Below are 27892 nucleotides of genomic sequence, written 5' to 3' on the forward strand. Positions count from 1 at the left end.
TACCATGCCACCATCTCATGGTTGCTGGAGAATGCACAAAGGAGGAGCTTCACCCCAAGAGCAAGATGGCAGAGCCCAGCCTGATGCCCTCTCTCCTGGAACTACCAGGTCTGGCTGGGCAGCAACTTTGTGAGTCAAATGCATTCTTTGACTTTGTGGGAGAATCAGGAGAGTAGAAGTGCTTTGGAATTAGGCTTGCTATCAGCTCTCTGCCTTGTATAAGAACCTATTTGACGTAATTCAGTTATATAAATCAGAGAGAGAGAGATTTCAACACAGCTTTGCACAAGGATTTTGCACAAATGAAATCCAGGTAATTCATTTTATCAGAAGTGGATAAGCCTCTTTTGATTTCTTCTTGCTAAAAAATGTTGGCTAACATTTTGTTCATAACTCCAAACCACTCCCTTCAAGATATTTTCAAGTTACTTTTTTTCCACAAAGACATGGATAAGATCTCATTTCGGAGACTCTCAGCTGACACGGCTTTCATATGAATTCCTCCTCCTGCCAAGGGAAGCTAAAACCTACTTCTCCCATGCATCTCAAAGTGAAACTCAGTACCTTTTTGTCTGACTGTTTATCATTTCTTGCAAATACTCAAATCCATTTCCTTTGGAAAAGGTTTGTCTTTGTATGACAGGCATACAAATAGGTTTTATTATAGTACTCTATTCATTGGTGCAGCTTAGCCTGGAGATAAAAAGGAATTCATTTTCTAGATTTTCCCTGAATGTCAGCTCTGCATTATCAGAGTTCTTAACTCAAGAATAATAGCAAAAAAAAAAAAAGAAAAAAAAAAAAAGAAAGAAAGAAAGAAAAGAAAAAGAAAAAAAAACGATATATTGTATCTGACTTCATCTTGGTGACCGAGAGCCCGAGCTTCCCCCCAGTGAATTGAATCAAAGTAGAATCAAGAGTGCAAGATTAGGCAGAAAAGCACCAAGTTATCTGAATTTCAATAATGGTAACTGAGAGTAAGACAGTGTAATCTTTTAAATATTAATGGTGAACTCTGCTCACTTATCCATGATGTTCTATATAACCTTAAGGTCAGAAGAATTGTATTTTCTTTTCCTTTTCTTTTTTTCCTTGACAGTCTTTGACGTGTATATCTAGGTTTCTTTCTTAAAAAAAAATAGAGAAGAAAAGAAATAAAAGAATAGAAAAAGAAAAAAAGAAAAAACATACTGTCATACTAGGCCCCTTCTGACCTGGTAAAGCTAAGCAGCCTATTATGACTGTGAAGAATCAGTGGGTAATGATCTCTCAATTTTTATCTTGCCCATTTTTTTCTGCTGGAACTTGTAGGAAACCAGTTCAGGATTCTCTCTGGGCACATTGTTTGCTGTAACTATACTTGCCACCTTGTCCATTACCTGTCAATGAGATAGTTAGTTTTGTAGGGCTATTACATAGTGCTGTACAACCAGTGTCAGGGGGTCAAAAGCACATATGAACATAACTCTCACTTCATGCAGAGCATAGGAGAGGGCCCTATGATCCGAGCTGATGGCTGCTTTCACCTGTAGTAGCTGCGATGGCTTCTCATATCCACCAGTGGGTATTATTCCTATCACAGGAAACTTGTGTTCACTTTCAAAACTCCTTCTTGCAACAGACAGTCCATGGCTCAAAACACTTCTGCAAGTTGTGCTGACTGGGATGTATTCCAGTAGTATAATTTGTGGCATATAGAGGGATTTAGATGTGTCAGAGTCTGCAGGGGTTGTGCTGGTTTGAAGAAAGACAGAGGATGGGCTGAAAACTTCACAAGTTCTATCAAAGTCAGCGTACTTGTATTTAGGAACAGAGTAGCAAAAGTAAATCAAAAAACACTACCTGGAGAAGATTCACATGGCCTGCCTCCACTAAGTTTCTCCTTTTCAAGAGCTGAGCTGCTGAAACGAGGAGACTCCTGTTAACAGACATTATGTAGTCCATGGCCCACACTGAATGTTCTTCCAGGCATGGGCTTCTGGCATGGTTATGCAGACGAGGCACATCACAAGCCCCATTCTCAAAAGGAAGGCTCTACCTCATCATATGAAACCACTATATGCTTGCTTTGGTTCCAATCATCCTGCCCTTGAGCACCTCCAAGGATGGGGCATCCACAACTTCTTTTGTCAAGCTGCTCATAACAGAACAAACACTAGCATGACAATAGCATCTAAACACCAGTTACAATGTGCAGGCATGATATATATATGGGGTTGTTCAAAGTGCCCCAGTTTCCAGGCTGGTCCCTTTACTATTGCTGAGATCTGTAGTAGAGGCAATAAATCTGTGGTCAGATTTTGTGATGCATTCCTTTAAGTCAAACAGTAGAGCCTCCTAACTCAATCTAAGTAAAAAGCTGAGTACAAACCAAATATAATGATTTTTAATGTTTTGGTTTTTTTTAACTGAAGTCTCTCTGTTTTCATGTTTAGTGAGCTAGGAGCTATTTCATCAAATGTCCTATGTAAGATGCTTCATATAGAGCGTTTCTTCTGTTACCATATGTATGGGAATTGTTAAGTCACAGCCTGAACCAGTGATTGAGCACCTGGTGAAGGGGCATAGCCACCATGGGAGCATAGGTGGAAGCAATTCACCTGTGCCACCAGATGGGGGGAACCCTGGGTCCACGCCTCCATAACCTCATTTAAGGGATGGCAGCCACAAAGGAAGCATCTTTACTTAGAGGCTGCCTTCTTTGGAGTGTTTGGTGAATTCTGATCCTCAGAAGGGAGTAAATGATTCCTTTGTTACAGGATTGTGATTATTACCTTTATGGGATGATCTGAAACTGGTTTAAAGTAGCTATAACTGCTGCAGTGTATCCTTACACTGTACCATCAGAGCAGGAGTAATTTTGTTTTTCTTATGAGGAAGTAATGGCATCTTATATACTCTTTAAAACACGTGTCCCTTGGTATCTGTTTCCTCTAAGACTTGAGCAGAAATTGGGAAGCACTAATATAAAGGCCATAGGTCTGTGTGGAAGCTCATCTCACTGAGGCACTCAGAGGTTTCCTGTTCCTGCAAGACTCTGATGATGTATTGGTCCTGAAAAGAGGACAGGCAGTGCTTCCACATGCTTAGACAGACATCACTAAACAGGCTGGAAGAACTAACTCTTCTCAGAACTGCCTCTAAGAAACCTGAACTCCAGGCAACCTGTGACTTTGGGTGGCACTGATGATCTTTGATTTCTTTAGCTGTACTACAGCTGGTGAATAGGGTGGTGTTTTAAATGGTTTAGCTAGGGTAAGAGTGGCATTGCCTTTTGAGTTTCTTTCTTTTATAAACATTACCATTTGAGTCTGAAAACATGGTAACACTGTGACAGAACACTTTCAAGCAAATCAGTGTGTGTATATGCACACAGATAAAGGAGGTAGAAAAGGAGGCTTTTAAATGTATCTTTTGTCATTTTCTCTCTCCTCCTTATAAAGTCTAATTTGTGAAGGATCATAGAACTCGAAGTCATTGCTATGATGCAGAACTTTTGAATCAGAAAAGCTGATCCATGAACATCTCAAAGACTAAATTGTGACTTTGAATATTTTACTTTCCATTTAAAACATGTTTAAAAATTTTTCTGAAAAAAATCCCCAAGAAATCTCACCATTTTTACCAGACCTACTTTACTTTTAAGGAAACGTAAACGACTCCACTATTTATTCTTAATGCAGCACTTGTGATTCAAATATAAACATATAGTTCTGCAGTAAATGTAAACTCTAGAAGATAGGTATGTTTTTGAAAGCTCTATGGATCCTATTAGGCATTTAATTCTGCCCTGAACTGTACAGGAGCCCCACGTAATAACTTGAATTGTGTATTTTAGTAGACTACAGTATCTAAAAGTGTCTAACTCCCTGTTGCGAATCCATCCAGCTAAGGACAGAAAAACTTTGAAAAAGCTCTTCACTGCATATGATAGAATCTATTTGCCTCATAATTGTAGTGCTGGTTCCATAAAGAGACCCCCAGCAGTTGCTAATTGCATCCAGAAAACTCATTACATTATACCAATTGGATTTTTAATTAGAAATGCAGATGGCAACTCATTTATTACTATGGTAAGATCCAACTGGGAGAGAAATCTCAATTCCATTTTGGAGTCATTCACCTTTTGGATGCTGGAAAATAATAAGGAATGAGAACGGTGAATCTGTGACTGATGTTATGTCTTCCAATAAAGGTTCGTTTTGTACTAAGGCTGAAGATCACAAAAAGTATAAAGGAGAAGCATCTATGAAGCCAGCTTCAGAAAAATGAAGAGCTCCACAAAGAGCTGGGAAGTCAAGAAGGAAAAAGCTAGCCAAAATGATTTTGCAGTTACTGATAAAACCCTCTCCCTTCTTCTGAGTGAAGAGAAAGTAGGTTGAAATGCTCAGCTCCAGTTAAGATACACTTGAGTCTATAATTCCTTTTCTCTCTGTACAGAAAAGACCATAAACTTCCGCCTCATGCTGGCAGTAGCACACAGCCTGTGAAGGAGCATCACTGCATGCCAAAGTGCTTGGTGCCAGCTCAGATCTTGCTTCAACAATATCCTAATGACACAGCAGGCAAGGTCACAGCCTGCATTGCAGATACTGGTGACGTAAAACCAAGACTGCCACTTTTCTATGTTTGCCTTGTCCTTCTGGATTGTAAGCTCTTTGGGAAAGCAACACGCAATTGTTACAGGTTTCTACAGCCTGGGCTGATGATGTTCTTGACTCTGCACAAACAGCAAGCTCTGTTCCCTCCTCTGAAGGTGTTAAGGGTGTGTGGGAGCCTGCACGTAATGTTTCTGCTCCTCTTTTGTTCAGCTGAGGCTTCTGAATTTGTCCTTTTTATTCAGAAACAATGTGTTCGGTCTCTTCCACTCATATGCCATCAGGAAAAAGTAAAAGTGTTTCTCTTTCGCTGCAGCGAAGTCACTTGAAAACAAAACACCATTAGCCGGCGTCAACCTGAAGAGGTGAATGCTGTCAACATATTGGTTACTGTTTCCTCTACAGACACCTTTTTAGCCTGTGAATCTGTCAAGTGGATGCAATAGCCTGTCTTCTTGACAGCAGATTCTGTGAACACAGAGTTATTGTCTCAGGTCATGAAAGAGCAGGACAACAACAAGGACGCAGATCGATTCTTTTTTTTTTAATGGTCTTCTGTTGCCTGTCATAAAAGTGCAACATTGCCCCCCCCCCTTTTTTTTTTCCATCAGTAATGCTATAATGCCTACTGAAAGCTTAGAGATGAAAACATTTAGAGGCTTTCTTTACAATTTTAATTTGTGAAATATTAAGATTACAGTTGTGCTTTTAAAAATACTTTTAATCCTTTATGAGTAGACATCAGAAGTTGATACGCATTGTTCTGAACAAGTGAACGGTTTCTGGGTTGCATTCTGTGATGCCAGGAAGTTAAACCAAGGCACCAGTCAAGAAATCAGTCCTTCTACAGCCCCAAAGAGGGTATTTCCTTTTCCTTCTCACTCGGTGGGAGCAGGAGCAGCCTCACAGCTGTCACAAGGCTGCATCCTTTCATTCATAGTCACTTATGCTATTTCATTCCAGGAAAAGATGAATGTGACATATATAGTTTAGCTCACCTGATGCATCCCATCTTAACATCCTGGCTTCAGTTGCTCTAACAAGAACAAATTTAAACCATTTGGGCTGTCTTTTTACATTATATTCTTCCTGTCTTCTCTCCCTGTTCAAAAAACACCTGCTTAGTGTAAGGTTTCACTCCAGCAAAGGTATCTAAAGTTTGACAAAAGCAGCCCTAGTGTTAGGAATCAATTTTGCTGTTAAACAAAGCTGAATTGTGAACTGCTGCAATAAAGTCAGTGAGCATGGGTATAACAGCCATGCTAAACTTTGACAGATGTAGCCACCGTGTTCTTTGTTGGTAGAACAATAAGGCTCTTTCATAGAATCATAACGGTTAGAAAAGACAACTAAGATCATCTAATCCAACCGTTAATTTGTCACAACCCATCCTGTGTCCTCAGTGACCAGAGGCAATCTAGGTGGTATTGGAGAGTATTGGTGGTATCGGTTGCCATTCAGACCAGTTTCCAGAGGGTAAGAATCAAAAGTGAATGAATAGCAGGAAGAAAGGAAACAGTAGCCAGAGGATGATTGCATTATTTTACTCACTGTAACTTCTGCAGGACTCGGTGCAGAGGGAGGATGTTGTAAGGCTAGCTGCGCAGGGAGGTGCAGGAAAGAAGGATGTTTTCTGCAGGATCCTCGCTTCTCTTTGCAGAAGTTGGCAGGCAGTTATGGCTGTAAGGTGTGGAAAGCTGGATGCTGCCTTGGAGAGATGGGTTTTGTACCTTAAAAGCTGTAACACCTCACTTCATTGTTTATGAATGGTGTGGTCCTCATTTTTTGGATATCTAGTATAAGAACTTTAAAGCATTTTAAGAAATTTGCTTTAGAATCCTGATAAAATCCAAATCACATTTTTTTCTTACATTTCTCATGCCTTGGTATTTGTTTTTCAAGGAAAATAATTGTCCTTGATTCGTGAGGATGGTTACAAGCCTCTGTAATGTGAAATAATCAAAATGGAAACTATGCACCTTGGGTCTAGAGCAAGCTGACAAGAAAGGCAAGGAATGGGGATAAAAGAGCATTTTACAGAACTGTCTTGCTTGTTGTCTAGATTTCCCAAAATGTTACTGGTACAAAATATGCCATTTCTCTACATGCTATCTCAGGTAAATACATCATTGTCACAAACATCCTGCATCAAAGAAGCCTATCCATCAGGCAATAGCTCTCTTTTTCTCTGAAAAACTTTGACAGTAAAAGGAATAAAATATTAAGCATAGAAATCACAAATGAGCATGCATTTCTAAGTGTTAGCGTGGTACTTCGTGTTTGTTTATTAGGATAATTTTGGAGCTGTAGCCAGCTGTGGTACAGTTTAAAAGCTCACTGATGAGGCATGAATTGATCTATTGACAATAACTGGGGAAATGGGTTTAGCCCTGTTGCTACCGTGCTATTTCAACCATGAATATCAGAATAAAATGAATGGGAATCCCTTTGGGCTATTGGAGGGAGATAACTGCAGGTAGGCAATTATATATGGTCTTCTTCTCTACAGGCTTCAACATTGGAACAGGATTATTTTTAACTTTGGAGGAAAGGATCACCATGGAAACATAATGAAGCATGAGAGTGATCAGACTGATTGACAGTGTTATAGTAAAGGAAGACTGACATGAAAGTCAGAGATAAAATTCATGCTGTTCTAAGGCATAGTTCCCATAGTAGCTGAATCATCAGGTCTCGTTTTCCAGACACTGATATTACATGAGATTTCATTGTCCTTACACAGGAGGAACATACTGTAAAGGTCACATTTTCTCTGTGACACATTGTCAGTCACAGGGCTGGTAACAACACTCAAAGGCTCCCTATTTATGCAACAAAAGTTTAACTCCTGGAAGTAAAGGTTTAAGTGCTACCTTGCCCATAAAGCCATGGATTAATTTGGTCTTATCTCTAGTAAAGTCATGAAGATTTGCCCACATTTCTTTATGCAAAAACTTGACGTACTTGTAATCTTAACATTCTTTTCAAATTCATTCTGATTTTGTCAAATTTTTCAGTATATGGGAAGGACAAAAATGGAAAAGGAGCTGGAAGAATAGTTATTTTGGACTCTCAATTTGAAATTAAATTTTGTTTTGGAATGTCAAATGATTTTATTCTTACTTAGAAAATACTCATAGGATTGAAAGAAAATATTCTGAATCATGGTGAAGAAAATACTTAATTCCACATGAAAGAATGTTTTCAGCTTCTTTGTTTGCTTTAAAACAAATACAACAACCCATGACTATTTTAAATTTAGACTGATTTGACTACCATGAACTGGCAATGAAAAAAAAAGTTCTTAATTCTATGTCTTGAATTCATCATTTCAAGTGCAAACCATCATTTTCTACCCTAGATATAAACTAAATTTTAAAATCTTCTGTAGGAATATTCTTCCAATCTCACGTGAGAGTTGTAAATTCAGAAGATTACTTCATTTCCAGGAATAACTGAGCAAAGAACTAATTCCATTAAACTTGTCTGTGATCTGCAGTCTTGCAAAGAGGGTTTTTGCTTTCTTGATCCATGCTTCCTGCTCAGCCCAGCTCATTTCATCCCATGGCTCCCTCTAGCTCACACCCTTCTGTTCCATGACCAACTCCCTCATTCACTGGCACTTCAAAAAGTCTATTGAGCACCTTCTTCCTTATTCTGCAGTGTTTCCTTCATTGTTTATTTATTGACCTATTTCTACTCAGTCCATTCTTTATTCTGGGGGATTTTTCAGCCCCAAGTCCAAAAGTTCTTGATTCACACTGAGCCTTTAAATTGGCCAGGAGCCACTGTTGGTATAGTTAAAAATAGAGTTCAGAAACTCCATTTTCAGTCCTTACTCTATGATTTAAGGCCAAAGCATCTGTCCTAAAGTGGTCACAGGACAGCAACGTAATCACTTTTAAGATGGTTCAAGTATGACAGCGATGCAGATGTTAAAATAATCCCTGATCACAGTGACCCTTCTTGGTTGTTTCTATTTTTCACTTCAACTGTAAACAAATATTTAACTCCAGTTACCTCACTGAAAAGCCCACAGGGAGCCAAGCCTGATATTATGTCATCTGCAGACATTTGGTGGTTTATTGCACTCGTATGGAAATCTATGAGATAGCACGTGTTCTTCCTGCCTTCATCTCATGCTTGGTGCCGAGTCTATCATTGGGTGACTAACACCAGATTGTCCACTTGTAGGGGAAAAGCCCCTTTGCTCTTCTGTGTCTGATATACACCCTTTCTGCCAGGAAATCCATCCAGAGTGCACACTATGGACTTTGCAACATGACCCTGTGGGAGAACAAGCAGCTTTTCTGTTCGATTAGCAATTGCCATACAGTGAAAGAATCTGGAGAGGCAATCATGGGGTAAGAAATTTCCATGGGTGCAATGGGAGCACAGCAGAAAGAACTGCAGATCTGCCACAAGACCCTCACAAGACAGCAGGAAAAGGAAAGAAGAAAGAAAAGAAAAATAAGAGGGGAAATAGAACAAGAGGAAAATAATTGTCCAGTCAAAAAGCATTAAATTGGAAATATCTATTTACAAAAGCACAGGGAGAAGATTGATCTTAATCCGTAATGACTACTCTGATAATTAACAAAAAATGTGAGCTGCTGGCCACTGCAGTAACACATGTGAAGTAGTTTTGTGTGGAAAATGTCACAGCTCATAGGTCTCATCTACTGTCTTCTCCAGACTTTCTACAAGCAAACCTTTTAGGAATAGATCTTATGTGCATTTAAATACATATCAGCCAGGATGTTTAAATACACTGAAAGATCTGAGCTTTAGAGACAGACATGAAACCCTTCTGGCAGCTGAAGACTTTCAACAGCACCGAATTACTGAGTTGCCATTGAAATCAGTGGGAGTCCGTGGCTTTTATCTTGAAAACAGGAAAATAATAGTTTAACCACACAATTGCTAGGGCAGCTAGAGATACCAAGTTCTCCCCTTTTATATGGAAGCAGGCACATTCAATTACTTGTCTGTCCTGTCAGTGTTCCCTGTCCTGCCAAGAGCTGTCAGGTTTTCCTTTGTCCCCCAAGATTGGTGCCCATGTTGCTGGGGCAGAGGGTGCCAGGTACCCCCTCCTTCAACTCCATCAGTTCATTGAGTCCAGATGTGCAACACAGCAGCCATCAGCCCATACTGGATACCTGACGATATGTCAAAAAAGTGGTGACACTGCAGTGCCCCAGGTCATTTATATCTACCAGGCATAGGAGTATCCAGTACAACAGCTGGAGCCTTGAAATTAGCTTTTTTTGTTCCCACTGCCTGGCTTTACTTGTATTGATGCACAGATTATAAGTAGTTTTATGGACTGATAGTTATTAGGTAACTCTGGGTATGCTGATTAAAGAGGGCTCCCAAGGGATATTTCCCAGATATGTCCTCTGGGCACGAGATTTCTTTGCACTATCACTGCGGATCAGGACTAAAACATCATGAAAAGAATTCTTCTTACAGCCATGGCCTGGGATCTTCTCATATTTTGAACAGTGGTGCTGCAGCCTTCTGAATTGAGGTGTCATCGAAGAAGCCTCCAACAGACATTTCTGAAAAACAGGACTTTAGGCTTTTTATGGGAGAAGTTCCCATCAGATGAAAATGATCAGTGTGAAGTTTGTTTGTAGTCTTAGTAATTTATGTAGACAAATCTAGGTCTTTAAGCATGTTGTCTGCTGCCAGAATGAAGGAATAAATGTGCATTAGAGCTGCTAACACTCATTGATAACCCAAATCCACAATTCTTCCTCAGGGAATATTTTCAGCCTGTAAACAGAAAATCTACTGTAAATGCCACGCTGACGTTAGCTCAGTACTGCATTGAATCATTGGGTAGAGTACTGCAGAAATTAAATGGCTATTATGTTATGAATTAATTATATATCCTTGGAGATCTTTATGATCGTGATGGGTAATAGTAATTACACAACTGCACACTGGATTTAGGTATATAATGCTAAGTAATTCTTCTATTTTCCTTGTGTGTCTGTTTCCAAATCCTAATCTTTTTGATGGAAGTAGCTGGTAACATCTCTAATGGATGGTCTTTCATGTTTAATAGAAATGAGAAATAAAAAGAAAGAGCACTGGCACTGAAAGTTGGCTGAGGAAGGAAGTGTGTAGCCTGTAGAAGCCAGCAATACAACTGGGGCAATATTCTTAACAGAGAATGTTAAGAGGCATAAAAATTTTGCCTCGGTATCAGAGAACTGAACGCAGTATCCATGAATCAGAAATCAGCAGTGGGAATGGCTGCTGATTGTCAGGGAGTTTCATCACTCATTGACGTACCTGGATGTACATAACAGAAGAATATTAACAAAAGAAACTTCACAGATGAAAAGTTCGATGAGACACCCTAATATATTATGCAATGAACAGCAATCACCTTTTCTTGATTCAATGACCTTATCTTGATTCTTTCCATTAAGCTGATGTAGGAGGACAAATTATCTCTTGATCCTGCATCTGAATTGACAAGGATGTAGCTTCACACAATTTGTCCTGGAAGACTGGGAACAATTCCAAAATTGTCTTCTCTCCATTCCCACAATGGTGGGAAGGAACTAAGGCTGGAAGTCCAGCAATCTAGCACACCCTCCAAACAGTCTTGTACAGGCTTCACAGATATTCTCCACAACTGATTAATTATTTATTTAAGCTGACTCTTGCCACCAAAAGATGACGAGGAAACCTCATGGGCCATCCCACTCTTAGAACTGTTTTTGTGACTTGATGGTCGCCTAATTTGGAGCGTCTTCTAGGAAGATGTAGAAAAAGGCATTTTTTCTGGTCTGATTCATATCCCTTCTGCAGTAGGAGAGAAACCCTCTTCAGGGGTACAGCAAATGCACCAAACTACAACTCCTGGTGGTTCCTCCAGAATCTTGCAGTTCTGGATACAGTTTTTATTTCACCATTTCATTCATCCTGTTGCATTGCTGAGTAGAGCTTCCTGGCCACCTTCTTGGAATGGCTGGCACTGCTGGGAGTAATCTGCTTTGTGTTTAACCTTCTATGGTTTTGATCATTTAATCTTGAATCTCTGTAGTTGGAAACACCCAGCTGTTCTCTCTACCATTAAAATATTTGTCAAGTTTTCAATAGCATGTATAGAGATTTCTTGCATCCACAATGTCACTTATCGAGGAGTTCCACAGACCTACTTCTACTTGTGTGAATAATCAGGTCCTATTTTTTTCTCTGACCCTGGCTCCCATAAGCTGCACTTTCAAACCCTACTTCTGGCATGTAAAGAGGCAGTGAACAATAAAAGAACAACCACCTTTTCCCTGTGATGATTCCGTACATCTTAAATATATTTTCCCTGTAATGTCATTCCCTCATGTCGAACTTTCAGCTAAATCAACTGTCATGTTTACAGGAGTTTTCCGTATCTTTCATTATTCTTGTTGCCCTCTTCTTACCCTTTCCTTATACCATTTATTTGGTCACAAATGCTTGATTTTTTAAAAATTTTTTTTGAATACCATACAGCACTTAACCAATGCTTTCATTGAACTGTCAATCATAACAACAAAATCCATGCTCATGAAAAGTAATTTTTAGAGCCTTTGTGCAAAGTTAGAATTCTTTTCTTCCCCCTATGAATCACATTACATTGTATGCATGTTGAGTTTCATCTGGCATTTTGTTGCTCAGTTCCGTTGGGTTTTACAGTCTTGCTGCAATTCACCAGGCTGTGCATATCTGTGCTATCCTAAATAAATGCTACACTAGCAACTTTTGTCACCTTGTTCACTACCTTTCCAAACCATCTATGAACAAGTTGATCAGTCAAATTCTAGTACACTAGAATCTAGCACTGGTGGCTTCCCTCTATCATAAGAGCTGGTCATGTATTGCTCCCTTCCATCTTCTATGTTTAAATAAATTGTTTATCCATTCTATGGCCTTAAGTTAAGTTAAAAAAAAATCTTTTGAGGAAAACTGCTTGAGGGAAAAGTAGAAAGAAGCACCAGGAAAGAAGGAAGCTGTTTAAACTGCCTGTTTGTCTTATTTCACTTGAACACATAAAACAAAAAACATTCCTTTGTCTAAACTGCTTGTATCCAATTCAGTTCAGTTGGGAATAAAATGTTACTGTTTTGAAGATGTGGAGAGAAATTGAGTACAAGAGAGAACAAATTATTTTCTTTGAAGACTGTTTTCATCAGTGCTTACTGATAGAGAAGGGAGAAAACTATAGAGAATAAACAAGTAGACCAAAAATAATCTATATATTAAAGAAGCAAGTAGTTCTCAAGAGGTTCTTCCGATATTGAAATCTCTTCTCCCAAGAGAAATGAAGGATCTTTCATTTCTAAGACTGGCATTGACTCTGAGTGAGCAGCCAATAAACAATAAAATGGGGAAAGACACACTTGTCAGCTTCCCAAAAGCTGACATGGAGAACAGTATCTCTGAATCATAGTCCACGGTGCCTGAAATTCAAGCAGCAATTAAAGTTGTTAAAGGTATAGTAGAAGAACTAGCAGACCTTAAACAGAATATTGCACTGCTGAAATTAATAGTGTTGTGGATTTTTTTTTTTTTGCTCTAGGGCTGTAGAAAAGCTCTTCTTGACTTCTACTCACTGCAGCAGAAATAAAGTTGAATGAGCTTGAGACAGTCAGATTATAGAAACAGAGTATAACAAATTCCATTCAAATAACAGTGGGACAAAATATATTTACTATAAAAATCTTAAAACTGTCCAAAAATGATAGTTGGGACTGCAGTTCCTATGGGATGGTGGGTTAGATCCTTCAGCAGAAGTGAAATGATCCACTCTGACAGGTTGTGTCTACACAGTCAAGACTATAGTGATCATATGTCCAGATTTTCACAATTATCTCAGTATAATCACTCTCCCTTTCTTTTCTGAGTGAAATATAGCCTACTGGTGCTGAAAGCACTTGCTTTTCACTTGTCAGTGGGGTAAGGATCTGTGTTGTCTGTTACAGAGAACTCAGACTCATATTGCAAGTTAAAGACAAAGGATGGACATCTAAGCTTAGGAAAATAAATTCATACTCACTTGACTCATTATAAACCAGCAGTATAGTAACTTACATTCAAAACTGGTGTGCTTGCAGACTTAATAGTCCACTCTGTTAGCAATAGAAACACACCAGTTACTTCAAGTAAGCATTTCTGAATTATTGCCATCTATGATATACCCAACATGGAGAGAATAAAGTAAATAACTACTGCTCAAAATCTCCCTAGATCAAAGGTAAAGAAATCGAACTCATACAAAGTTAATAAAAACTGTACTCAGAAAGTTGGACTCATGGATATATCCATACAGAGCAATTACATACCAAGACTAATGTTTACATAAATAATGTCTTGTGTATGCTGTCTATAATTGTAACATGCCAGATGTTTTATATAACTAATGATTTATATATTTAATATATTTTACGACTGCCAAAGGGCTTTGAGCTTCTGGACAGAACAAATGAAGTAATTTTTGTGTCTGCCTTAAGGAGGAGCCAACGGTATCTCATAAAGCATTCATAAACCACTAGAATAAACAAGAGTAAAAGAAGGGATCACCGTAAGTTTCCTCCCATAAAGTCACTGGGTTCATTTGTACCTGAATCCCCAAACCTGACTCCTAAAGCATCAAGAGTGAGAACAGCAAAAAAAGCAGAATTCAGAAGGCAGCAGGGCTTCCTAGGAAGGCATGGCCCCATCCTAGTGGACAGGATCCCAAGTAAGGCTCACATTTCAAATCAAGGGTTGCTCAAAGGATAAGCAAACACAGCTCTGGACAGTGAATACATACATGTGATAACAGACTAAACCTTCAAATACTAGGTAAAAGATGTTGACTAAATACAAGTATTTGATATACTTAAATTATGTGAGTTTCTGTGTATGTGAATTTAGTTTCCAGTCTTACGTCTAAAGTCTGGTCTAATCCAGCTAATACCATTTTTTTCTAGCTAAAACCACTTACGTTTATCTTAATTGTGAGCTTTTTTAGTGCTGAAAGCAAGAAGATAGAAAAAAATTGCAGTTTCCCTGAAGGCAGAGGACTCAAAGAAGTGTATACGGACAGCCCTCACTAACCCTGACTAAGAGAAATGCTGAGGAAAGCGATGGAACTGAGTGTTTTCTGCTAGGCTGCACTGCCAGATGCTGAGCTGTGGAAAGACAGAAGCAGGTGAACATTATACAAGGCAGAGATGCTGATGGATACTCCATGACTGGAGGCTGTCTCTAATCCCATACCTGTGAGTTACCTGAAATAAACAAAACTAGTGGTCTGTCTGGTATCACTGATTGCAGAAAATGCAAGGCAGTCAGGATAAGCCTTTTAGAAATGCTTCTGGTAAGAAATATTGAGAGAAAGTGAAATAAATTGGAGATGAGCCAAGAAAAATAATTTCTTTACATCACAGAAACATAATCCAAGGCAAAGGTGAAAGAAACTCTCTGGCTAGAAGGCCAGAGAGAAACATTATTTTCTGTGGCTGAACAGCATTACTGTAGACTAAATAGTGAAGCTGATATTTGAAGAGTTTGAACTGAAAGAAGCAACAAAACTCCCCCCACTTGCCTTCCAGGGTTTGCTTTTAAAATCAGAGATAGATTGAATAGAATCTGATTGTATCAAAGAACTGCTAAGCAGTTGGATATCTTTTCCTGTTTAGCTACAAAGAGGCACATCTTACAACAGAATTTGGATATTCTAGGCATGCACATGTTAATGAACAGATTTGCAGACTCAGTACCTCCAGATACAGTTTTGCAATTTAATCTTGCTGACTTAAAACAGTTCAAAGAAAGAAAAAGTTTTCTTTCATAATAATTTGTATTTGTGTGGAATAAACAGGTGCAATAATGACATGACAAACTAGAAAGCAGGTGTTTTAATTAAACCAGCCATAGGAAGGATAATTTGCAACATCTCAACAGCCACAATTAACCAATCTCAGCGTCTCAGTGTTAATGGAGCTCATTTAGGAGGAATCTGAACATTTAGAAAACATTGGAAGTCAATTGTTTTTTATCTACTAGTTCACAGAACTATGACAAAATATTCTTACCACCCCCAACATAGCTTGAGTCAACATTAGGAAGTCCCCTGCTTTGTAGTTACAGTTAATTTGCTTCACTCACATTCAGTAGTTATCTATTATGCAAAGACCTGAACATTAAAAGACTTCCCTGTGACAATTAGGTAGTGTATAAGCTTCATGGAAGCTCTCTACACACAGATAAAGCTCAACTTTAAGGTGCAGATCCATGAAGGCCCTCTACCCCCATGCCAGGAATGCAACCCACAAGCCAGCATGACACTCAGCCTGTGGTCTGGAAGGCACCTTCATCGCAGTCCCATGTTAGGCTGTCAGAGCTCTCTCCAGCGATGGTAGCAAAAGGAGAGGACAACCTAGCTTTAGGAACCTCAAAGAAGGACTTCAGCTGCTCCTTATGACTCCAAGCATGGCTAAGGGTGGTACGGGGAGATAGACTTCTGTGCCAGTGGACAGGCAAGCATTGAACTGTTCTTGAAAGACTGGATTGTAAATGGATATAAACCTACAACCAAAAAGAAAAAACTGTCATTATTCTAATGGTTTCATTCAAAGAGTGAGAGAGCTTCTCCTACTGCATTTTTTCTCAAATATTCACCACTTTCTTTGGTCCCAATTCAAGATGTAGTAATAAGGCTTCACTGCCACAAAACCACCACCATAAATAAAACTCCACTGAAAAATCTCAGCATGGACAATCTTTGAATTACCATGAAGACGGAAAGAATAGCACATTCTGAACATTGCATTTCTATTAAATAACTAATCCTTACAATACCTGTGAAAGAGAGGCAAACGTAGAAGAGGCTTTGTAAGATTCACTCAAGAGCAGAAAGCCATTCTCCATGAGAATCAAGTCAATGAGTTCAGATTTCAGAATGGTTTGCTTTGGGATGCTGTGGGGGTTCAGCTATGAGCTCTCCCACTCATCCATCTCTGAGGGACTCCCATCTCAGCAAAATGTCAGTTCTTGGTGAAGCAGCAGAGGAACTCCTGTTGTTACACTGTAATGTGCCAGTGTAAATCAGCATTAAAATTTGATTTTATTTAATATGTCAGGGTAATGTTGGCAGCAATTCAGTAACTTCTGGGTGAGCTGGAGATTCATGCAGACAGTGAGGGGGGACAGGTAGCTAGAGACAGCACTACCAAGGCTGCCCCCAAGAAAGGCACTCTTGTTGCAGGGGGAATTCCCTAAGCCAGACCTTCATAACTAGCATATCACTCATTGAGTGGGAAGGAATACCAGGAAAAGTCATCATTTGCCATCTGAGGGCTCTTTGTTGGCTGGGGGTGTCATTGCTTGGGAGGTTATTCTCATTACCCGGCCACCAAGAGTTCAGCCATCCCTGAGATCGTAGTGGGAAGCCAGCTGGGAGCAGAAACCTCATCATGGCCATGACCAGCTCTGCATTTCTCTTTTGCAAATTAAAGCTTCTGAGAACCAGATAGCATGTCATAGCAATTTAGGATGTGATTTTTCTGACATAGTTGTCACCTGCACTTCCTTTGGGTTTCAGCATACCACAGATTTCTTCCTACATGAAAGTGATATTTCAACTTAAGTTAAAATGCTTGGAGATTTAACATTTTTCTTAAAAAAATCATTATTTTGGTTGGAAAAGCACTAACGTTCAGCTGTAAGCCTTTTTATCCATGTTATTTGATTTTCTGACAAAAGCTCAAAGCTCTCTGTGGGGAAAGTTGTCTCTGTTTTATAACCAGATCATCTGATGCCTGCCTGCCTTCTCTGGAAACATAGTATACTCTTTAAACCTTTTTGTACCACAAGTATTTCTATTGCACTTTAAATTATCTTCCTTTTGACTGCCTTTTACTATAGGAGTACCCACAATCATGATGCTCATCTTTTTAGTCTCATTACAGTGCTTAGATCCATATTAGAAACTTTCATAGCAAGAACCTCTACGTACCTCAAACATTCGTTACCCTCTGAGTCCCATTTTTCTGTTTTTTGCAAACCAGCGTTTCTTCATCATCCCTTTCAGTCATACATTTCTGAAAGGCTCTCCCTCTTGTTAGAGCTCTGCCTCCTGGATTTATTTTGGAGAACAGCATCCGGAGGTGGAGGCTGAGAGAGGTTGGGCTGAGAGAGCTGGGGCTGTTCAGCCTGGAGAAGAGAAGGCTCCAAGGTGACCTGGTAGAGGCCTTTCAGTACCTAAAGGGGTGCTGTAAGAAGGAAGGGGACAGTATTTAACAGGTTCTGTTGTGATAGGACAAGGGGAAATGTTTTCAAACTAAAAGAGGAGAGATTAGATAGGACATAAGGAAAAAGTTCTTTAAAATAAGGGTGGTGAAGTTGGTGAAGCACTGTAACAAGTTGCCTAGAGAAGTGGTGGATGTCCTGTCATTGGAGACATTCAAGGTCAGGCTGGAGGGGCTCTGAGCACCCTGATCTAGCTGTAGGTTTCCCTGCTCATTGCAGGAGGGTTGGACTAGGTGACCTTTCAGGGTCGCTTCCAACTCAAGGTATTCTGATTCTACTTCACCCTCACAAATCAAATGGTGTGAATTTCCTCATATTTTTCCTTCACGATTTTTTTCTGGTGATCACCAGTATGTGAAGTGACACACAAAATAGAAACAAGCTCATGCAGTTTAAGTTGGTAGTCTTATGGGCATATCTGTATTTATCCTTTCATAATGAGTTTGTGTCTTGAATTGAATGGAACTACTCATATGTATAAAGTTGCTCACCAGTATAAGAATTTGCAAGATTCTAGACAAAATAAAGGAAATAATTATTCAGACTGTTTTCTATGGAGCGACAACATGAGCATCTGCTTGAGCCAACACTTTCTTCTTCTACTGTTCTTCTTTCCCACACTGCTACCTTCTCATTACATTTACTCTGAAACTAGGACTTTAGCCCTGTAAAGACTGGCTTACACATTCTGTGTAATTTCTTATACAAGTTACTCCGGTGTGTTTGAAGGAGAGGGGGATCCTTTTTATTTAGGTTGGAGGCATCTTTCTTTCTTTTTTGGTCCTCTAATATGCTTGAAAAGTTTCTGAACACTGCAAAAATACTCATGAAGAGATAAGGCCAAGATACAGTCCATATATGTTCCACATATAATCAGATATGCATAAAATCCGTATCCTGCATTTATGGCACTATAAGAAAATATTTCTTTGTTTAAGAATTGTGCATTAAATGACAATGTCCTTCTGGGAAACACCAGGCAATGTATATTGCTAACACCATCCAGGGGGATAATCCACCATATGCAGAAAAAATGAGAGGCAAACAAGGGGTATTGTGCTCACACGAAAGCACGTGTGTGTTTTTTCCACTGACGTACCTCTAATTAGACTTCAGATCATCCAAGAAATAAAGGGACCCAACAGATATTAAACAAAATATCTTCAAGTTCACCATTCTTATCGAATGTACGAAGAATGTAAACCAAGCACCACTTCATCGAGACAAGAAGAGCTCAAAGCAAGATCCTCCTACCTTTAAGAAGGCAAATCACCACAATCCATGAGAAAATGTTTTTCAAAGCATCCTTGACACAGTTGTCCTTTGCACAGTGTTGTGGTTTTTTTATCCTGAACTTCCCCGCATGTAAAGCAAAACATCTGCTTAGGGATGTTTCATCACTGATGACACCTATAACTATTGGCAATTATTCTTTTTCTAGTTCATAACTGTTTGGCATTTATTTTAAAGGTGGCAACCTTAGAAAAGACAAAAATGAGCGATCTCTTGAGCAGGCTCCAAATGTCACATTGTGAAAGATGTTGTTTTACCATCAGCATATGGCATCTGTCTGGGCTCCTTAAAGAAGTCTCTAACTGGAAAAGAAACGTTCTCTTAGCAGGATCTTTGTGTCTCCAGCTTTTAGGCAGCCTTGACTGAAACACCATTCTGAATATTATTTACCTTCAACTTAATTTGATCCTCAGGAATTTACACATAGTTTAAAGTTTCAGAATAAATTCCTCAACTAACTCCTCATTAAATTTACTTGAAGGGTTCTTTTATGATTAAAACAAGCTGGTTCCCAGAAGACTGTATCTGCATAAATGTACACATTAGACTTTAAGACTGCCCACATCCTGGTACTGTGGTTGCCTGTGCTTTTTAATGAAGAGTGAACTCCACAGCATATTTGCTGTGCCAGGAATCAAGATACTTTCAGTATGCTGCCAGATAAGGGATTTATTTGAGCCTTTATTATGGCCTTCTTATTTTGTATTCTGTGTTTCATTCAAAACTATTTTTTTTCTCAAAACATTATGGTTATAGCTGATAATGAAATGGGCAGAAGTCGAGCAGCACTGTGCAGTGATGGATGCTATGGCAACTAGAACAGGTCTGAAAAATACTTTTGCGCAGTTTTTAAGTCAAAAAAATTATAACAAGAGAAAGCTAATTAGCAATTTAAGCAGGCACCTTTGGCTGGAGAAGTGAAGGGCTCTGGAATGTTAGTGGCTGATATTGCTACAGCTTATGTGAAAGTGCTTTTAATTTGTTGCGAGCTGTTTCACCACATCTCAAGGAATACACATTTAAATTCATGCTAGCTCTTTGCCGGTTTCTTCCAGGGTAAATCTAGACTCCTACAGCAAGATGTCTGCAGGAGAAGAGGCTGTGGCAATGGAAAGAAACAACCAGCCAGTTATGGCCATGCAATAGGTTGTGAACAAGCTAATGAATAAAGATGTCAGTGCTTTCAGGAAAGAGCCATGAGCAAGAAAGCTGAAGAAATGATGGCTTTAATGCCTTCATCTGGCAAATGTAGCCTGAACATTTTCTGACTTAAAAAATACTTCTCTGGCTTCAAAAAGTCTGACGAAGTGGAGCAGCCTGACTCATTTGCTCTCCATGTCTTCTCCCAGTACAAGTGACCAAGAAGCTACAAGTGGCTGGGAAAGTACACCTGAGTTCTCCTTCTATGACTTGGCCTCCTCTGTGTCATTTAGAAGCCATCTGCTTGCTGTTGATCTCTGTATTCATCGAAACTTAACACAGTGGGGACAGCAGCTCTGTTTTGCACTTGCAGGACCACTAGGCCTCATAGCTCAGGTGTGGAGCCATTGGACTCACTATAGGGGATGAAAGGGTCACTACATACAAGCCCAATGAGCTTATTCAGGACATCAGCCTGCAGAACTGCTTGTGCAAGTGCTGAACCCAGAATTTCTAGACCCCTTATGATAATACTCTTTACAGGCAATCCTTAATGCTTTGACCACCTTTACGTGATGACATAGTCAGTTCTCAGTGCGGTCTAAGGCACAGCTTGCAGGTCTTGCAAGATCAACACCAGCAGCAGCACAAGGCATCTGAGATGCTTGCTGCCATCCTAACCATGCTAAGGCTTCGCAGAGCAAGGAGCCAGCCAAGGTACCTCTGTACTCCTGGCATCTGTAACCTACAAATGAGATAACCCATGGAAAAGGGAGAGCTGATGGCTGGAAGAATGCTATTCTCTAGTTTAAGCAGTTTGCATCTTCATTGGAGTAGGAGGAATCGATTACCAAATCCTGGAATGCCTTTGTACCTTTGCTATACGACTCTAAGAACTCTTTCATTATTCCTAGTTTACAGTGAATCAATGCTCAGTGGTTCTGCAGATTTTTGATAATCACATCACATAACGTGCAGCGGCACAACACAGATCAGATGAGCTTCACACAGAGAGTTTGCTGTGCTAGCTGAAATTTTTGCTTGTTCATGTCAAAGTCAAAAGGAACAGCTCGATAGTCGGTATCTCAACAACAACAAATCGCAAGAGTGTTTCTGCAGGGTCCTTGTAACTGCATCAAATTTGGCTGAGTATAAAAGACTATGCAACAGAAACAGGCTTCTATAAGGATCACAAGCTCTTCTAAATTAGATGTTGACCTTTCCCTTCCACAACTTCAGAGACTATTTTCTTTAAAGTAGCCTCAGCGCCTACTCTTTCTACAGAAAATAAATGTTGTTTTAGTTCTGCTCCTGGGGGCTGCATACTGCTGAGGTGGTAACAGCTGCTCAGGTGACACAGAATGAAGCTGAAGAACTAAAATGCCCTCCTTGATAAGAAAAAGTAGGTGATACCTGAAAACGCATTTCTTGATCATGTCCTGCACAGAAAGTACATGAGAATTCATTAAATTGATTCTGGTTTATTAAGAAAACAATATTATTTTTAGCGACAAGTGTCTTAAAAACATCATCTTATTCTAGTCCTGCAGTGGCTCAGAGGTGTGGAACACAGACCAGCTGCAAGCCCTGTATAGCTGCACAGTCCCAGGCTGCAGAGGGAGTGCTGGTTGACATAGGTACAGTCCTGAAGATTTTATTTCTCTTGCAGTTCAGACTGGAGCAGTTCAGGCAGCTCACAAGAACAGAGAGCACGTACAGGCTGACATGTCACCAGCAGCTGTAAGCTTCCAGCCGGGGAAGACAAGGGCTTAAATACATGCAGAAGCATACAAAGGAAGTCATGCCCAGGATGACAGACATCAACAATCATGACACTTATGGAGAGCATTAGGTAGAGGTAGCTTGCAGACTGGATGGGATGTCTCACACCCTTCATCCTTCTCTTCACGCACTGACCAGGTTAGTGACCAGGAGATTAAGCTGTAAACCTATTGCCATTCTCCAGCTTCCAAGGGGACTGAAAAGATCAGTCACTCTCAAGAGCAGTGAGGTCAGAAAAAAACTGTGGTGTACCTTTTAAGCCAGGTAACAAAATCCTGCCCTCTAGAAAAGCTATTGACATATAAGACATAATATTTTCCCTCACAAGCCACAGTAACAGTTAAGTCCCCCACACCCCATGGTTCACATCTCTTGATTGCCAATTTCTGTTATTGAACCCATCTGTTACACCATAATATTGAGCTGGAAAGAGTGGCAAACAAACAAGGAACTTTTCCGGAGCTGTAACACAAGATATTCAGCAGTTCCAGGAAGAACCTCCTAACCCTCTTCTAACTGACGTATGAAACCAACAACAACAACAAAAAAAAATGTAGGACTCAAACCCAAAATATGAAGCCACAATTTCTTGGGTTTTTTTTTTTTGCTTGTTTGTTTTATTTTTTTTAATCAATTCAACATACTTATCTCCTCTTAATTTGTGGTGGTTTTTTTCCTACATGGAAAGGCAGAGGCTTTATGAGTGTGTGCCCAAGACACCTTTTGGGTCAAGGCAAAATATTTGCCTCCAGTGTTGCTGAAACTGAACCTGAAATTTCCTTTAGAGTGTTTTCCTGAACATCAGCCCATGGTCATAAAAATCTGGTCAGGAGTTCTGCTGTGCTCTCAGGTTTATTTCTACTCTGTTCTGCGGAGCGAGATGCCTTGTGCCAATGGCAGCAACCTAGCTTGAAGCCAGGGCACAGTAGCTCTGTTAACAAACTGGCACAAGTGCAGTGCCACACTGACATGTCCTCTGCTTTCAGCACACAAATGAGTATCTCTTATGGCTTTGTTGTATGCTGTGTAGATGAAATTGCTTACTCAATGTCTCATGCCCATACCATTCTGATGTTTCAGCAACTGCTCCCCATTTTCTCCGTCTCAAAATATTAAGCGGAGAGAAGAAATGCCTGGATCTTCTGAAAGAAAGGTTTTTGCTCTACCTCCATCCACTGAGGAGAACAGATTAGGAGCAATGAGATTCCAAAGACAGTCTCAATTCTAAGCAAGGAATTCTCCTGCAATCAGTTTGTTGCTAGTGTATAATTACTCTTCTTAGGTGGTTCTTCCGTTGTTGTTGTAGATTTTGTTTTCTTTCCAAGATGGCTTAAAGCTAAAATTCCTCTTCTGTAGATGGGAGAAGTTACACAGACCTCCACTCCTGACTCAGGTTAGGTTTCCAGCAATGGCAGGAGTTCCGCACGTGCACCACCAGTTGAGTTGGACCCACAACTGCTATGTTATACAAGGGTCTGTTCTGAGTGCTTACTGCCTGCTGCCTGCTGCTTGGCAGCCAACTGAAAAAGTGGAAAACACAAGACCAAGCTCTATTCCTGGTGCAACCCCTGTAGATTTACACAAAATGAAGTTGGCTCATAGGATGTTGTGAAGACCATGAAATGAATGGCTATTGTTTCTGCAGAAATACTTTATCAGTGCTGATGGTTTGTTAGTTAACTGCTGTTATTGTCATCCCAAGAACTATAAGAGTAATGTATTCTCTTGAATGGACAAAAAATAACTTTGCAGGGGGAAAAAAAAGTATTTTTACTAAATTTTAGTATCAGTGAATCTATGGGACTAAAACACTCTTGATACCAATACCACTGTAGTCCTTTAGCATGTCAGCTCTCCATGCTCCTGTGCCTCAGGATCTGTCTCTGTGTGCCTTTTTTGTCATTAGCTTGTCAAAAATGCAGTTATTTCTAGGCTTAATAAAGTTGCTTAGGGAAAAATCTTTCTCAGAGGAGTAGTTAATTTGATCCTTTATCTTAAGCTACTGCTTTTCATTTAGTTTTCTAAGCAAATAAAAGTTCAATTAACATGTATATGGATATAATAATGGAACAGTTTCCATGCATCTTCCTTGAAATCTCTAAGTTATCACTCAACAAGATTACATAAGAATGTTGCTAATTTCATTTGCAGCTCTGTTACCCTATTTGAAGTATTCCTTAAGGTACATCTTTAACTCCTGTGTTTGGGAAATAACATTCCATATTAACACCGAAGGATAACACAGAAAGGTTATCACTCAAGGTCCATAGTTAAGATCTAGATGCAAACTGGTCTGTGCACAGATGCCTTTCCTATTTTCCAGTCAATAGAAAAATTGAATAATATTCCAGTTTTATTATCAGTCAGAATCCCATTACCAGCTACTTTAATAAATAGCATTTGTTAATTAAAAATAAATAGTACCCTTGAACGCTGAAGGTAGTTCTGATTTTCTCTCATTCTCTCACCCACAGCTAAGTATTAAAAATTCCTTGAGTGATGTCCACACCTGTTACAGAGAGATGCCTTCAGGTGCCTTTATCATTTACATTTTAGTTGATCTGAATTCCAAAGGTTGGAAGGAAAATAACCTACCTACCAAGGAAAAAAACATCTCCTGCTTATCCTTTCTTATATATTCTTTGAATAACTTCTCCATCTGTCATAGAAAAGTTGCCTAGGTTAGGTGTATCCAGTTCTTCATACTCATCGGTGATGCATATCTCCAGTGTCAATAAACCAGATCCAACACCAGGTAATCTTTGGCTGCTTCACTTTCATGTACAGGGCTGACTTCTTTGGTGGTATTGGTAACTACAGTCTCACCAAAGTTCTTCAAATTTTATTTGTGAGCTGTTCCTTCTTTGTCATATTAAATCTCTGACATCACTGCTTTTTTCTATCCACAACAATGTTCTTGCTGAAAACAGAGCTCTGGAATTTGCTTTTGGGTTGTGTGGCTAACTGTAAGACTCCAACTGTTTCAGAAATAGTTTATGTATACAACAAGTAAATGTCGTAAATGAGAAACTGGAACCAAATCAATATTGTAAAAGAAATTTGAGAAGGTTCATCAAGTTGTCTGTCAGCATTCTCATTCTCTCTAATTCTTTGATTAAAACCAGCTTTTAGTAGTTTATTATATGAGATCATTTAGGTTGAAACACAACCCCCATTCATCCTGTGGCCAGAGAGTCTCCAGGAGTAGCTGAAACTGTACAGTTCCACTTTAGAAAAGGAGGAGCTGAAAAAGAGTAAGTAGCATAGGGAAATCGACAGCTTTCTTTTGAATCCTATAGCCATGTCACATGAGGGCATTTTCCATAAAAATATCATTGACAGTGCTGTAAATCAGTATGCAGCTGCCCTTCAGGTAGGAGGAGAAAGGATTCATCCTGGAATTTTCCTCCACCAAGGCTCTTTACTCTTTCTTCTCGAGATAAGATGGATTTCATCCTTAGATGATGATTAGCACTTTATTTCTTCATTCTCTGCCATCTGGGAATAAATCCTTTTACACTGGCATTTGGGAAGCTTTTCAGTGCTTTACATCTTTGAGCACTTAAGAACTAATCACATCCTCAATACAGACTTTGTGTGCTGGATAATCTATGGCAACAGAAGAGGAACATCTCTCCCAGCAGGCTGGAGCACACTGTTGGCCAGCCTTTGAAGGGAGGGTGAAGCAGAGATTTCTTGCAACTTTGGCCTTTATTAGTTCACCATTTCAGATATCCTGAAGGAACTACACTCCAGTTTTGAACTGAAAGGAGGTTTCCACCCAGCACACATCTCGACTGGTCAGACTGTCCAACCCTGTCTGGTTTTCTAATCATAGAATCATAGAACGGCTTGCAAGGGACCCCAAGGAGTTCCAACCCCCCCTGCTTGGGCAGGGACACCTCCCATTAGATCAGTCCCCAGAGCCCCATCCAACCTGGCCTTGAACGCCTCCAGGGATGGGACATCCACATCTTCTTTGGGCAGCCTGTGCCAGTGCCTCACTGCCCTCTGAGTAAAATATTTCCTCCTATTATCTAACATAAATCTCCCCTCTTTCAGCTTAAAACCATTCCTTCTTGTCCTATCACTATCTGTCCATGTAAATAGCCAGTCTCCCTCCTGTTTATAAGCTCCCTTTCAGTATTAGAAGGACACAATGAGGTCTCCTTAGAGCCTTCTCTTCTCCAGGCTGAACAAGCCTGGCTCTCACAGCCTTTCCTCATAGGAGAGGTGCTTCAGCCTCTAATGCTGCCAGCTCTCCAAATAGAAACTGCAATGTGACTTCAGCCACTTTCTGGGTGATGGCATTGGGCTACTCATCAAAATACCTATCAATAAGAACCAAGGAAACAAGCACCAAGTTTTAAAACAGTAGTATACCAGCTAGGAAGAACTCCGTAAAGGGCTTTGGGCAGACAGAGAGAGGAGGAGACCTTGTGGACATGGCCCTGAAGGCAATTTAGATGTAGCTGGTAAATCTGTTATCATTACTCTCAATTTAGACAAAATCTTCGCTGGCTTCTAGCTTTCTGCCCCAGATCCAGAGGAGATGGGGCATCTTGGCACTGACAGCTGCCAGGAGATGAGGCCAGTCAGGTGGTGGTAAAAAGGAAAGAGATGTTGTCAAGCTGGAGACACAAACCAAAAACAAAAAATTAGAAAGCTCAGAAGAACAGTGTGTTGCTAGTAGGCACGGTGGTGTGGGAAAGTGCAGGTCTAGTAGATGCTAAGTCCCAGTTTGTCTGGAAACTGTATTTTCCCTGGAAGAAGAGACAAAGCAGCTCACAGCCATGCTCCCCCACCCCTCTCAGCTGGGCTGAGCACTGCCTTAGCACAGCTGAAAACCTAGCCCTTAATCTTGTTTCCCCGGACAAATGGATGAAAGCCATGTATCATCCTTCCCTTGTTGACTTTTACTTCTGGCACTATTTGTTTCCATTTCATTTTAAGGTCAAGATGAATTGTATTGGGTAAAAATGACTTAATAATGAAATTAATAAAATGAAAGAATGTTGAAGTAATACTATAAACACATCTTTTGGCAAACAGTTTAGCAAGAGAGGCCTTATCAGATTATTCTATTATTACATTTTGTAGATGTACCTAAGCAATTCCTCAGCATAAACTTAGATAGCACAGGCAATTAACAACCCTTGGCAGCTAGCAGATTCACAATTTTCAGAAAACTCAGCAAGGTTTGCTGCATGAAACTCTCCAGTCTAAAGACTGAAATCTAGTTAATGGCTTTAATATAATTTTCTAGCAAAATGTTCCATGGAACGTAGAGAGATACTATCTGAATGTTGTCTGAGAGAAGTGTAGGAGGACCAGGAACTGGCAAAATGGGGTCCCAAAGTCATAATAAAAGTGATTCCTTGAGATAGAAAGTTCTGTTTGCTCGTTAAAGCTGAGAGCAAGAGAAGAAAAAGTAATATTTGATATCTAACTGAATATTTTACACTCCTGTCAGAGAAAGCAAATATGTGAATCATCCTGCAAAATAGCAGCTTAAGGCAACAAAAGAAAAATAGTCCATGGGAAGATGAAAATAACATGCCTATAAAAAATGACTCTTTGGGAATATGTTGGTTTTGTAGACAGAGACATGGCACATCACACCATGGGCCATGAAGTTACAAGTAGCTAGTAACACAGGATCAGATGGAGGAAATGAAGGCAACAAAAGGACACATCTCTTGAAGCAAAAAAGAAATCGTGGCAACACTTCATTCAAGGGTAAGTAAAAGTTGGGACTGGAGGGTGTCCATCAGTGAACAAAATATGAA

Source organism: Numida meleagris, chromosome 2, assembly GCF_002078875.1.
Source record: "Numida meleagris isolate 19003 breed g44 Domestic line chromosome 2, NumMel1.0, whole genome shotgun sequence".
NCBI classification, from domain to species: domain Eukaryota; kingdom Metazoa; phylum Chordata; class Aves; order Galliformes; family Numididae; genus Numida; species Numida meleagris.